This window comes from Onychostruthus taczanowskii, unplaced genomic scaffold (genome assembly GCF_017590055.1).
Source record: "Onychostruthus taczanowskii isolate IOZ18803 unplaced genomic scaffold, ASM1759005v1 scaffold70, whole genome shotgun sequence".
In the NCBI taxonomy this organism is placed as follows: Eukaryota; Metazoa; Chordata; class Aves; order Passeriformes; family Passeridae; genus Onychostruthus; species Onychostruthus taczanowskii.
In genome coordinates this window covers 1,624,398-1,639,009 of record NW_024504787.1, presented here as the reverse complement: position 1 = coordinate 1,639,009, position 14,612 = coordinate 1,624,398, and the positions used below count along the sequence as shown (strand labels likewise).

Below are 14,612 nucleotides of genomic sequence, written 5' to 3'. Positions count from 1 at the left end.
TTCACAAGCCCACATACCCAAATCCAATCTCTTTGCTTGAGCGCCAATGGCTCAAAACCCCACAGCCACAGATGCAGTGCTACAGGCCTTTTACAGACCAGCAATAATTTTTGGACAGTAATCTGGAGAAGCAGCAACTGTGGTGTTTGCAAGGATATTAGCAACAGTGTCCTGCCTTGCTTGCAGCATTGAAATTCCAACAGGAGATAAATCTGCTCTTCACCTGTCATTGTGTAATTCCCTCCCTTGCTCATGTAGCATGGTAAACCATTTATGCTCCCCTCTCTCCCCCCTCACTTTTAATTATGCATGCAGATGGGATAAGGGCTCGCTGTCCAAAGAGATTACTCTGAATAAATACTTTAATAACAAGTCACTGCAATTAAGGTAGGGAACAAAAACTTCTTCAATCTTTAAAACGGTGTTGAGTTACAGATTTCCTTAACATTTTTATGATCTAATCATTGCTTCTGGGCAAATTCATGTTGCAATCACTTTTGCCAATCATGGCTGCATAAATAACTCACTGCTTTGTTATTCCCTGTTATGACCCTAAGGGGCTTTTTTTTGGTTCGGTTTTGTTGCCTTCCCTCTCTCCCCCCCCTCCTCTCCTCTTATTCTTTTGCAGGAGGGGTGGCCTTGCCAGGGCTTCATTTTTGTTGTTGTTTGGTTGGTTTTCCTTCCTTTAAATAAAAGGCTACCGAGAGAATAAGCAAAACATTTTAGGAAGGAATGGAAGGTTAATAAATCCCAATGCTGAAATCAATCAGGAGAGCTCTCATAACACCTTTGCTCAGCACCTGGAAATATGGGAGGGTACAAACAATGGTCTTAACAAGCTAATTGCTTTCCAGAGCCAGCCAGCCTGCCTGAAGCCGGAGCTGTTTTACATTTCAGTTCATTTCGTCAGAGAGCACCAAAAGGCTGAAGTGATTTGTGGTGGTCTCAGGAGTCTCTGCCAGCTATGATGTATATAAAAGGAATTTTTTATTCCAGTTGTAACCATAGGCAGTAATGTTTATAGTAGGTGAACATATTAGCCTGGACGCAGGGCATGAATTTTACTCTAGCAAAAGCCAGTTCATTTATACAGCCTAAGAGTTAAATGTCGGTATTTGAAGACAAATTATAGGGAAATTCATTTAAACCCATGTTATGTGGCAGAATATAAAAACAGACAGTCCTATCTATCTTTATCAATTTTTTACAGCCCTCTTAATTCACTTTGCTTCCAGCAACCCCTTCCCCACAGAACAGATTTTGCCCTGTCCTCCCTCCAGCGAGCACACTGCTGGCATCAGAAAGGAGCACCCTAACCAGCCCTGGGGCACACGAGTGATGGCCAGGCAGCCATCCTCACCCTTGCCACGGCGTTAGTACCAGTCCTGCTGGAAAGCCAGGCAAGACTGCCCGCACCCCCAGGGCCCGTTTGTGTTCCACAGACTGCAGAGCCCCCGTGGTACACAGGATGCCACCACCTCCCACATGTGGCTGCCGAATTAATTTAAAATGCAGCTTAAAACAGGACAAGCAAAATTAACATCAGCAAAGCATGCAAGTAAATCCTGATTGTCCAAAGGCCAGCTATGTGATCATGAGTGGAAAGGGCAATGGCTCACATGAGCTTGAATGGTGGCTGAGATGTCCCTGAAATTCTTGTGAGATTTGGTCAGCCAAAGTAAAACTCACTGTATTAGAAGATTAAAAAACCTTGTTCATTCACACAATCACTCTACATTAAGCAAAGTATTGCTACAGCCACCACAGTGTGAGTTTAAAGCCCTGCTTTGCTTACTTAAGTAAACATGAAGCTTCTAATATGAAAAAAGAGTTCATTTATTTGAGACACATGCAGAATAGCTGAAAGTATGGCGATTTTCAAAAATGCGCTTGTACATTTACTGCAGAGTATCTTCTTAAGGAAAAATAAAGCCTTAATATTAGATCTTACTCTCTCATTCTATTGAATTTTTTGCTAAAAGCAGCAAGATTATCTCCTTTTTTCTCCTACAAATTAACCAGACAATACACAACACTGCCACAAAAATATTTAAGTCATTCAGATATAACAAGATCATATGTCTACTAAGGCAATATAGTCATTGGACAGACATGCACATTATAAATATTTTCATAATCTGCTTAAAAAAAAAAAAAAAAAAAGAAGTTGTAAGGTTGAAAAAACAGTATAGGAGAAGCCCTACAGAATTTCATTACATAAAAAGTAATATACTTAAATGGACACATTTGGTAATTCTTCATGTGTTCAGCAGCACAAATATTGAATTTGCAAGATGTTAGTTACCTGGAAGAAGTGGTACTTGGCATTTCACTGAAAGGTAGTTTAATGTCCAAGAAATATGCATTTGAATGTATTAGAGTAACACTTTTTATGCAGTTTATTAGTAAAGTATCGAGGTTGTATGTGGAGGAGGGGGAAACAAAAAAAAATTTAGAAATGCAAAGGTTAGAATTTCAATAGCCACATTTACATGTAATACTGCAAGTACTACATATTTTATAGAATAAATTAGTTAATTTTTTCACTGAATGTAAGTCAAAGAATTAAGAGCTCATTTATGGCTCTTATGAGATAATAACCTCAGTGGAGATAGTTGGCTTTGAGAGGAGGGGCTGCCAGCACACAGTGGTGACATGCTTACAGAAGCCAAGAATGGATGTCCAGGGAGCCAGGCAGGGAACAAAGAGCTTTTCCTTGGGGTGAAGCTCCACAAGAAGGCACAGCCAACCTAATGTCCAACTGCTTCCAAAGATACCCTCCCACTCACTCATTCCATCCCCATGAGCTCTGTTGCCCCTTAGATCCCATACTCCAGGCCTGAGCAAACTGTCCCAGCAAGGCAAAAAGACAGCCAGGCACAAGATCTGGCATGAGGCAAGCAGAGGGAGTGGAGCTGGGAGCAGAGGATACCTCTTCCAGCAACAGTCACCTGTCTGGGTGTGTTTATCCACCTTGAAAAGTCCTAACCCCTTCCTTCAGTTCCACTTTTAATCCTCAGGTTATTAAGTCTGCTCCATGGCTACCTCAACTACTCACAGCTTACTCCCTGCTGAAATACTGTCAGCCTCCCACATGCTGGAAAAAAACCCAAAAAACTACAGTTACTGCTTCCCCAGAAACTGGGAAGAGAAGGGCCAGTCTCTAACACACCCACTGACTCCCTTCACTGTTCCCAGTTCACTGCTTCCACTGGCACTTTGAGCAGAAGTGAAGCCCAGCTTAAAATCTGGAATGTTTTAGTTCAGAGCATCCACCATCTACCTAAGAAGCTCCTGAATTTACACATCAGCCTCCACATGCTTGTGCAAGTTATGTTCATGCTACAACAATTCAAACAACTACTGGTTTCTTCAGGTCCAGGTTTCCAAATGAAGCCAACATCAGTTTGCTCCATGAGGACTATTTACAGAAAATCTGTAAATAGTCCTCATGGAGGGGGAAAAAGGCAACTAAATCAGAAGACAGAGAATCTTCTTCTTAGCAAGAAGATTTCTTTGGGGGACCTTTATAATTTAAGAAGAAATGTTTTGTTTTATCTCACTTTATTAAAAGAAAAAAAAAATTTAAAGCAGCTTCCAATCACAGCAAATTGAGTCTGGAAAAAAACTTTTCTAGAAGCTACTAGCAAAAGAAGAGAACACAGCTAATGAGATTCTTTGCAATCAATCTAATAACAAAGGCTTCCTGTATTTTCAGAATGTTTGTGAGAACTCACCACCTAGTGACATTTTCCTCACTGGTTTGCCAAAAGCATTTTTGGGACAGACAGAAGCTCTACTGTTCCCTTTTTACACATGGGAAAACTGTGTCACAAGGAGTCTTTGGGCATGTGTGAGCATACAGGTGCAGCCCAGCAGCCCCACACTCCTCAAGCCAGCTCCAGGACATGTCTTGCAGCTGCAGGGTAAACTAGCACAGCTCAGGCACAGCACTAACAGACCAGATTCATCTTGCACCTGATTAGCTCAGAGTCTGAGTTTGCCTGCATTCACCCATGCAGAAAAGCCCTAATAAGACCTCCCAAGCATCAAACAAGATGCCGAGTGATGATTCATTCCTGTAGTCCCTGACTGTAGCTTCAGCTTGGATTATCCTTTCACTCGGCTGCATTGTCTGATCCATGGCCAGAACAGAACACAGGAGCTGAATCTCCATCTTCAGTCACCAGATGCTGCAGTCCCATCAGCCCCCATATCCAATGGAAGACTCTCTAGAGACTCAGAGCTATTACAGAGATATGCAAAGATGAATAAAGCAATCAAAGGAAAGAAAAAGTCAAACACACACAAATTTGATTGGAATTTAAATCAGACACCATTAACTTGAACTCTGTGGTAGAGACACAAGAAACTTTCTGTGATGCGATGAAAGCTTTTTGCATGTGCACTCAGGACCCAGTAGCCACAAGCACTGGTCTTTTTAAATCCCTGCTTAAGGACATGCAGCTAGAAACCCGACGAGTTATCATCATCTTGGCAGTTTCAGCAGACTCAACTCTTTTCACTGCCTCAGGTAGTCCCTTGAAAACAAATGCTGTGAGAAAAACTAGACAAAGAAGGAGATACTGAGGAAATGCCAGTGACAGTGGGTGGATGAAGCTACACCAAACTCTGAGAGGTCTTTGGCCTCCCAAGAAAAATCTCCTCAGATAAACTGCAGGCAGACCTGAGCTCGTCTGCATGCTCTCCAAGCAGGCGTGCATGCCAGACCCATGCAAGGAGCCATGCACAGACCCAGCAGCATCAAGCACCACGTGCCTGATCTAACTTACCTTGCTTTGATGTTTTTGTGGGGTTTGATTGGGGGTTGGGTTTTTTTCTGGCAGCAACAGCAACACTACACCACTTCCAAAATGCCTCTGGCCTGCGCCTGGCATGTGAATAATGTCACAGCAAGCTCACAGCTGTTTAACAGGCACACCACTGCATCCATAACTGTGGCACCATGTACTGCTACAACATTTCACTGTACAGTTTGTAGCCCAAAAATCACTTTAAAAAATGCTGCAAGAGTAAGAAAGCATTTCACCAAACGCAGGCAAAGGCTAAGACCCATGCAGCTGGGTCTCCCAAAGGTGCTATCCCTGTAACCACAACTAAGGATCGAGCTAACTCTAAGCACTTTGGCTCCTAAAGGAACAAAACTTATAGAGTCTGCAGAACCCCACAGACCCACAATAGACTAATGGCAAATTCCACTACAAGTGTGTTCAGTTTGAAGTGGACCCACACTTTTTTTCATGCATCACCCAAGCATATATTTTTTACAGTATTTTGACACATAAAGCAATGGGGTTTATTTTCTGCCTTAATATTTTGCATATCAATAGGAGAGAGATACTGTGCCTTTTGGGAAAGAAGCAATATGTATGTCATTCTGATTTCCACCTGCAGGCTTTTTTCTCCCTAACCAAAGAAAGGATTAAAATAATGCAGCTTCAACTACTTACATATGAAAAGTCACATGAATAAAAATAAACTGCTGGTATTAATGAATTAACATCTAAAAGGAACACTTTAAAATATAAACTAAGATATTCTAAGCTCTTTCCTTTAGCATTTATCAATTACATACTTCATGGGAAGCTGACCCACATTTAATTGTAAAATACTACTTGGGTTTAACACATACAGTCTTGTGCTTTGACAATTTCATCTCAGAGGAGCAACAGGACTGCCTTTTAGAAATCAGATTATCCAGGCACAGACCAAAGTCAACCCTAACATGTTTCTTCTGCCTTAAAATTAAGAGAAATAAAATAAGTGGTTTGACTCTATGTGAATCATTGTTCTGAGCAAGGGTAGAGACTACTAAATTCTATGAAGGTTTATTATCTAAACTCTGAAGTTGCTGCAAAGACTGAAGGTAATAAAATATTTTATGAACAACTTCACTTTGCTCGTTCTTATATAACTGAGTTTATGTGGACTCCCTGGCACAGTGATGCTAAGAACCTGTAGGGAACTTTCTGCACATCCACTTTTCAATGTATTAAAGAAATCATCTGGTGAGAGTCTGAACCTTATGAGCCTTCAATTCAAAACACAATTTCCTTCTGATCCAAATGCCTTAGGAAGCACAATTCTGAAAACACTATAAAGAAGCAAGTCACATACAATAAGACAGAGTGATCTCCAGTCTGAAGCCCAACAGTTACATTTTAATTTACACTTGAATATTTTAATGTTGTTATCCAGTCAGTAAATTAACTCAAGATGCAAGAATAAAAAGGGAAGATGCATAGGGAAAAAGGTCACAAGGTCCACGAAAGTTAAGAACTTCACTTCTGTTTGAAGCATCAGCATTATGTTGTTGAATGCCACAGCTCTCATATAAAGGAATTGCTTAATACATTCCCATTCAGTTTGAAGGGAAATTAAATTTACATTCTTTGGGAATATGGTATTGTAATTAGTTCATGACTTGATTACACTTTGAAGTGAGCCGAGACTGCATATGGTGCATACAAATTAGTTAAGTTATGGTTACCTACCTACAGAAAAGCTAGTGAGTTAAGAAAGTTAGGGACAAAGCCAGGGCAGTCCTGTGGAGCTTTCAAGAAGCACACAAAAAACATCAAATTCCAATCTAGTCTCTGGATTCCCAGATGGCAGGTGTGAACCAAAATAAAAAACAGTTTCCTAAACTACTGAAGAGTTGTTTTCAAAAAATAATCTTTCCATTTCCACCTATAGCACCTGTAGAGCCACTGTTAAAACTGATCCCAAAGAAAAAGCAGTAAAAGATACAAGATTTCCTACCCTGGTTAAATTCACACTATGATTTATCCTAGTACTTGTTATTTTGTAATTTCTTTTATAGACAGCCTAAGTTTTATATTATCGACCAAGATACTCTGTTCCACACAGATGATGAAATTCCCAAGTTCGCTTTAACACTCTGGAAAATATTGAGATGCACAATGCAAATATAGTGCATCTAAAATTGGCCAAAGAAGACAGCCCATATGATTTGATGAGAGCAAGGAAAGCACTTAAACCTAAAACTAATTCCCAATATAGCAGATGAAGTCAGAGAAGTCTCTAGCATACTTTCAAAATGCAAAAGCAGTTTAGGGTACAGGATTTGATCCTATGTATTGAAAATCCTTTCCACAGGATATGCCAATCAAGATGGACAGCTTATCTGCCATGTTCTCTGATTCAAAGGTGGGTAAGGACAAAAATATCACACACCATCATATGCCAGCAGATGTGCCTGGATCAATAAATGCAAATACCATCTCAGAGCTTGCATTTTCTGTTCCAAGTGGAAAGCACATCTCCAGCCTTATCTTCATTAACACAAACAAAAGAATACTTACAAGCAAAGAAAAAAAAATAAATCAAAGATTTATTTTACAGGCAGTCTCTGCTAACAACTTTCTTTTACTGAAAAGGAAGGAAGAACTTAACACACAAAAGATAAATTATGCTGCTACTTATATGCTGCTACTTATATGCATACACAAAAATATGCATTTTCATAATAATGAACATAAGGGATCTAATGAGAGGAAAAACTAAGAACCTGAATACACAAAATACAGACCCCACAGATCATTGTAACAAGATACTGATCCTGGCATGAGCCATGAAAATTTCTACTTTTAGCATGAGAACTGCAGTGGCAGGAGATTTTCCTCACTAGCAAGAAGGAATTTGTTCAGAACATACTTGCTTCTTTCAGGAGAGCTCTGCCAATGACTATAGTGACTTTCAGAATTTAAAGACTTCCTTTGGCATTTGCTTAAACAGCACAGCTACCCAGCCTCTTCCACTAGAAACTGTGAAGGAACTTGTTACTTATGTATTTGTCTACTCGCCAGTAAATGTACCATGCATTTTTTATGGAAGAAAGAAGCCTGGAGAGTCAGACATATACAATTTCTGTGCGAAACAGTCCCAGCACCTGAGAACAACTCCACACATTTCATCATGTACGAGAGAAAATAATCACGACCTGCGCTGCGTGAGAACACAAAGCCAAAAGGAGGCATTGTACCTATCACCATCCACACAAAACCGGCGCTATTTTTCCTTCTACACATTCAGAGCGCAAAATTAAACAAATAAAAGGAACACTGCATAATTTAGCTTTCATTTTGTATCAAATTGCTCATAATTGTAACCATAAAATGATAATATTGTGCCATATGTGCATCTGCAGAGCCGGCAGCGGCGCTGACCGGCCCCGGCCGCGCCAAAAGTGGGGCTGTGGCGCCACCGTGTGTCCGTTCCGGGCATTGCGGCCGCCCGCTCCGCGCTGCGCACCCGGGCAAAAACGCTCGGGGCTCATTTTCTTACCGAAAAGCATCGCTTTGCAACCTGAAAACGCGCCGAGCAATCCTCCTGCTACTTTTCTTCCTCAAATTACACTCTGCCCCACCCGCAGAGGGAGTCACGGCTTTATGTGAAACACCCATCGCTGGGAACGTTTGCTGTTTTAGTTGCAGGCCTTTGTGAGAATTAAAAAAATTTTTGCAGTAGCCACTATTGCCGTTTACACAAAGCCATTTGTCGTCTCAGTACTACTCAATATTAAAACAGACTCGTTGCTTACTCTGATTTGACAATGGAGCTCCTGGCAAAAGCCCCAAAGAGAGATAAGGTGGGAATTGAGGTATCTGAGAAAGGATGCTCAGCCTCTTATGTTTAGACACAGTAAGAGGAGTTATTTAACAGGATAAATGGGAGCTCGGAGTCAGAAGCGTGGAGAAAAGGGGATGAAGAGGCAAAAGAGAAATGGAATGTAAAAGCTGAACTTACTGAGAGCAGAGCTACAGCACCTCCATCTCAATTAAAGAACATGCATAGTAAATCAAAAAGGTGTCTGCTTTGCAGGGAATGAGAATGTAAGATCACAAAACATCAACTTGTTTTATAACTAAGCTAATCAGGTTTGGTCTTGGTTACTATCAGAATGGGGATCACCTGAGAATACACAAAGGTGTCTGTCTTGTTGCTTCCTTGCAGGAAACAATCAATCATCGCTTTTAATTTTATATATTTGATGTCTCTCACTAAACCTTTTCCTTACCCTTGAACAGCAATAATGTTGATGGGAAAGGCAGTCTCCTTCAGCCCAGCTCCCACCACCATCAGAATGAGAAAGTCCTCATTTGGGTCCTTACTGGAAAGGAAACCTGGGTGCTAGGGAAAGTTTTTGTTTGCTGCTTCATAACACAGTTGAAGATAACTCCATATCTTCCACAGTGGGCATCAGGCTTGGGTATTTAAACTTTCTTATCTCCTCTTTTTAAACCAGAACATAATCAGACAGCACCATGCAGATTTTAATCTGACTATTGGCAAATGGTGCAAGAGGCAAGATGAAATCTGTAAACGTGGCTGGACAAAAATAGAAAAAAATAAATACCAGTGAACCAAGGAATCTTGCCCTTCTTATGGAACTGTCCTCAGCACTACAGCTAGAATAGTACCAAATGTAAAAAATCACAGATCATTCTAGATAATTTTCTTTCCTTTAAAACTATTGCTATTTTGACAGTCTTTCTAACCTTGTTAGAACATAATCTGTTTGCATGATGTAGATGAGAGAAACGCAGTGCTTCTTTTCCTAAGATTGAGGTCAAAACAGACTCCATACCAGCACACTGATGTTAAGGAAGGTGTCCTCAAACCTAAAAAAGGGAAAATATTACATGTATTACATGATATAGAGTGCTGGAAAGATCTTTTCCACCAAGTGCTGTACAAATCTCTAAGGCTGGTAGGGACTTCAAAATTACAAAGATCCCAGAGAGGTGGTCCTTTCTTGTGAAATCTGGTTTTAAACATGCCAAACTCAGAAGCACTGGTTTCACTGAACTGAGGCCAGTGAAGGAAAGATTTAATAACAGCCTCATTATAAGGTTCATTGTTGTAGGACTATTTAATATACAAGATTAACACATCTTATCTCCCACTTTCACTCAAACCTATTATACCCCTCATTAATACATGCACATTTCTACATCATTTACAGCACTCCGGAATCAAATATTACTGTCTGAAAAAGGGTGTGTTCTGCTGCTCTTCCTGGTGATTTTTGCAGTAACAGTACTCAAAAATAAGCCTCACAACTCAAAATTAGAGACATGGGTAGGTAAACAGGGCTGTCTAAAACTGGAAGAAATATAAAATAAAAATTATTTGTTTTGCCAACACTCTGGATTTCATTTCCTGATTTTGGTTCCCTCACACCCAGACCATTCAAATATTATAAAACAAGAAACTTCTGCTTTCCCAGCCTAATGAATAATGGTATCCTTTCCTCCTGGCAATTTGAGATGTAGAAGTAGGTAAAGTGACCCACTGCTCCTCAAATTAAGAGGCATTTAAAAAGTCTTCAGATCTGGATGATCAGGAAAGAAAAGGAGCTGTGAGCTAAGAACAGCACAACACTTCCCCAGATTACATTCCTTTGTGTCCACAGACATAGCAGGGCAGGCCAGAACAATGAACCTTAAAATTATATGAAGGGGAGGAAAAATATCCACTGTTATATTCTCAGGAGACAAAAGGCTGCAGGTTGGCCTCTATTCTTGCAGGAACTGTTATGAGTTTACAAGTATCTCAGGACAGAGAAAACGCACTTGTCCAGCAACTGAGCAGATCCAGGTGCCTACAAGCCCTCCTGTGCTTCCCTAAGTTCTGGAACTGCTCTCCACAGGACGCTGCAAATGTTTATAGGGACTCACCTAAACAAAGTCCTAAAAACAACAACAACATCCAATGTTATCAAACACAGAGAAACATTCTGACTGCATTTTTATATACAGGTTTCTGGACTTCGTGAGACTTTGGGGGGCAAGAATTATCCTCCCCTTACACTTTTCTACATGTTTTTGGCCACTGACAATATTGTAACACTGCACTTTCATGCAGTACATATGTTTTGTATTTTCATCATACTACAACCAGTAAGTTAAACATACTAAAACATTCAAAGTATAGTGAAGACACCTTTCTCGAATCATCTGAGGAGAATTGCTATGCCTTGTACATTGTTAGAAAGAATGTTTACGAAATTCCCTTTCCCTCACACCTTACTTTCTGAATCCACCCCACGGTAACAAAAAGGTTTTCAAATCAAATGGTTAATACTTATTGAAGAGAAAGGAAATTAATGATCTGGAATGATTCTCCTGAGAAGTACTGATAGCAAAGACTTAACTTCCACAGGCCAAATGTATAGCTCCTAGGATTTTTTCTACTGCTCTTGGAGATAAAGATGTTTACTCTGGCTGACTAATTTCATATGAGAAAATGTAATTTGCTGGGACAGGCCACAGTGTGACCCATTCCCACTGAACTTCAGGCTTTTTGGAATTATCCATGCTTTCAGGTAAAAACAGTTGTGAGGTTTTGGAAATCATAACCTCCTGCAAGAAAGAACACTCCATCCCTAAATCCTCACATTTATTACCACTAAAGAACAGCTGACACCCTGGAGGTCTCCTTGGCTTCTTACAAGGAGCATACCAAGGTACACAGCTGATGTGTATGGACCACGGAAGTCCAAAGTATTGGTGGGGAAAAGAGAACCTCTTCCCTGTAGCTGTGACTTTTTTCTTCCTCCCACTATAGTTCTGCATTCATCTTAGAGAAACATTGCTACGTGCTAGCCTTGAGGGTATCGGTGCCAGAGGGCTGTTACTCCTGAAGACAGGAATTCCTGAATCTAAACTCAAAAGTGTTCATCAGAAGTAAAAACGGCTGAAAAGAGTTTGCATAAAGACAGTTACTGGCAGCAAGAAAATGATACTTTCAGATATAGTCCTCTGACAGGATTAATATTTGAGTAAGCAAATAGTTCTTTGGCAAATTCTTCACTTATTGCAATGCAGTCACAATCACAGTGAGATGACTCCATGCATACAGCAACTGCTGATAATGCAGGGATCACCACGGATGCTTACAAGGGCTTAGTGAACTCAAGAATGGAATAGGCCTTCTTGTCAAACACATTCCTGTGGTTATAATAAATTTTTGAGCCAAACCAAATACAACATAAGGAATGTGAAAAAAATATCAAGAACTAAAAGGTTTTATATAACAGGGGCCTAGAAAAATCAGATAAATTAGGGGTATTTTCTAGACAACAGGTGATCAAGGTAACCTGCAGACAAGCTATATGGGAATGCCTATTTCCTGCCAACAAGAAGGAAAGGAAAATTACTGTATGTGAACACCTCACAAGGACCCTGGACTAGAATGACTGGTTTTCAGGAAAAGGACCACAATAAAATTAAAGAAACAGATAAGTATAGACAGCTACCCTCCTCCCAGAAGTTCAAAACAGAAGACAAAGAAAGGGCACCAAAGCAGTGAACATTTAGTCACATTTTCTCATTGATAAACATCATGGAGACTATGGAGCCCCCATAGATTTAACCTCTTCAGTGCAGGATTAACTTAAGAAGCCAAAACTGAAGCAGAGCTGCTCGGTACCTCTCCTTAATTTCAACAGGTCAAGGAAACATCCATTCCTTTTCCATCTCAAATGGAAACTTATTCCTGTATTAACACCAGGAACCTTCATCATTGCAGTATCTCAACAGCTCATGGATATCAACAGAGTTATTGTCACCATCCCTGTATGTTCACTCTGCAGGGAAGATCACATTTGATATGGAGGAAACTGAGATACAGACAAGGTATGTGATTTACAGGACTTCACAGCAGTAAGAAAACCCACGTGTATCAGACCTGAGAGTGCCTCCACAGCAGCCTGCAGTGCCATTCTGTCAGCACCATTCTCTGAACTGTTGCACTCCATGCTGCGGATGTGGCTTTCTGGACAGCCTCCCTAACTAGTCCAATCCCTAGTTAAACCAGGAAAAAAGGGATGTGCACTTTTTTTCAAGTTTTCATGAGTAAGACATTTCATACATTCTTGCCTTCCCCTTCCAAGGATTAAGGTGAGAAAGAACTGAAGCAAAATACAGACAAAAATTAAAGCAGTAACTGTACCATAACACATGTGCCTCTGAAGCAAGAAGGAACAGACAGCACCAAAACATCTTCAGATCTGACAGGTTGCTCTGCTACCAATCTGCACGAGCAGGTGAGACATGTCACTCCATGACAAGTATCAGAAATAAAGGAGCTTAATGCAACTTCTAGTGTTTTATAAGATTTCTCTCTATTGTGAGAATGGAGACAAGAAGCAGTTCCTACAAAACATGGGGAGATTTTTCTCCCCTGAGCTGCAAAGCTTTAAAATTAGCACTTTGTCTATGCTTGTTCTTTTAATGTCTGCATTTATTAAGGAGCAAAACAACCATGCATCTGAAATGCCAGAGAAATATGGATCCATAAATAATGCCACATTTCTATTCACACCTAATCTAAATATTTATGTAGTAATTTACCAGCAAAAGATGCAAACTATTCTTTAAATGCTACATCGTATTAAAGGTTAACCACGTGACATGTTTTACTATAAGGCTCTGAATTATGTTTAACACAAATTTTTATTTTCAGTGGAGGTTCTGGTGTTGAAATGGATGGACAGGGACAAGGAGTTTTAGTCACCTCTAAAAGACGAATGCTGAAGTTCAGACTTCTTCAGTATTTTTTCAGTCCACATAGCCATAGGCCACGCAACTCAGCAGCATACTGACTGGGAGAGGAAGAGCCACCTTCTTCACAACTAGAAGAGCTAGAAATAGCTCCACCAGGGAGGCTTGATGCTTTCAGCAGGCCTGTTGGTGCAGAGTTGCACAGCCCCTCCTGGAATCAGGGCCAAATCAAACGGGCAGCGCAGGCACCCCTGAGGGAAATGTTAAATGGAATAGCAGAACTGCCCTCCGGACAAGCACGTGCTCTCGAATTTCACAGCTGCTAGATGCAGTCTCAGCTCCCTGCCCAGTACCTTACACAGGAATTCATGATCCACTCCTCACTCAGTCCTACAAAACCCAGCTTCTCTCTCACTTCATGTCCTGCTACAGTCATCATGACATATTTATGGCCATAACTGTTCCTTTTGGTTCCTCCTTCAGCTCTCTCCTTCACGCCTTCTGTTCCGAAAACCTTTGATAGTAGACATAGTTGCCAACTTATCTTCTATTTTCTCTCTTATACAAGGCTTTCTTTAGAAATATTACTTCGCTGACTTCGTTTCCAATTCTCTTGATCTCTACATGATCTCCACATAGAACACTTTCGTCATGCCATCACCTTCCTCAGATGCAAGACCTTTGAAGCTCACTGCAGACTCAGCCATGCAAGAACTGATACAAAGATTTTCTTGTGTTTTCTGTTCTCACAGACAGAGCATCTTCCATTTACATTACACTGAAAGAGATCCACTCTTGTGTCTTTCTGAGCCTATAATGTCGCACAGTTTTCAAGGTCATAAAACAGAGGGGTAAAAAAAACCCCGCACTTAAGTTTAAGTAGTGTTCAGGGAGCTAAATATCTTCCAACTTGTAGTATAAGAAGAAAATTAACACTACTGCCAATATGCTACCTCCTATACTGAAACTCTCATGAGAAAAGAAATTCCCCAGGTCTAAGCACAAGGTATTCACAAATAAACATTATGACCCATTTTAAATGTCCGACTTCCTCACATTTCC

General features: G+C 40.5%; 1 protein-coding gene across 3 annotated transcripts in view; it reads right to left on the bottom strand.

The window, feature by feature from the left end:
- The window catches only part of KIAA1328 (KIAA1328 ortholog), a 174,073-nt gene that overhangs the window by 105,286 nt on the left and 54,175 nt on the right, over positions 1-14,612 (bottom strand). The window lies entirely within an intron of this gene.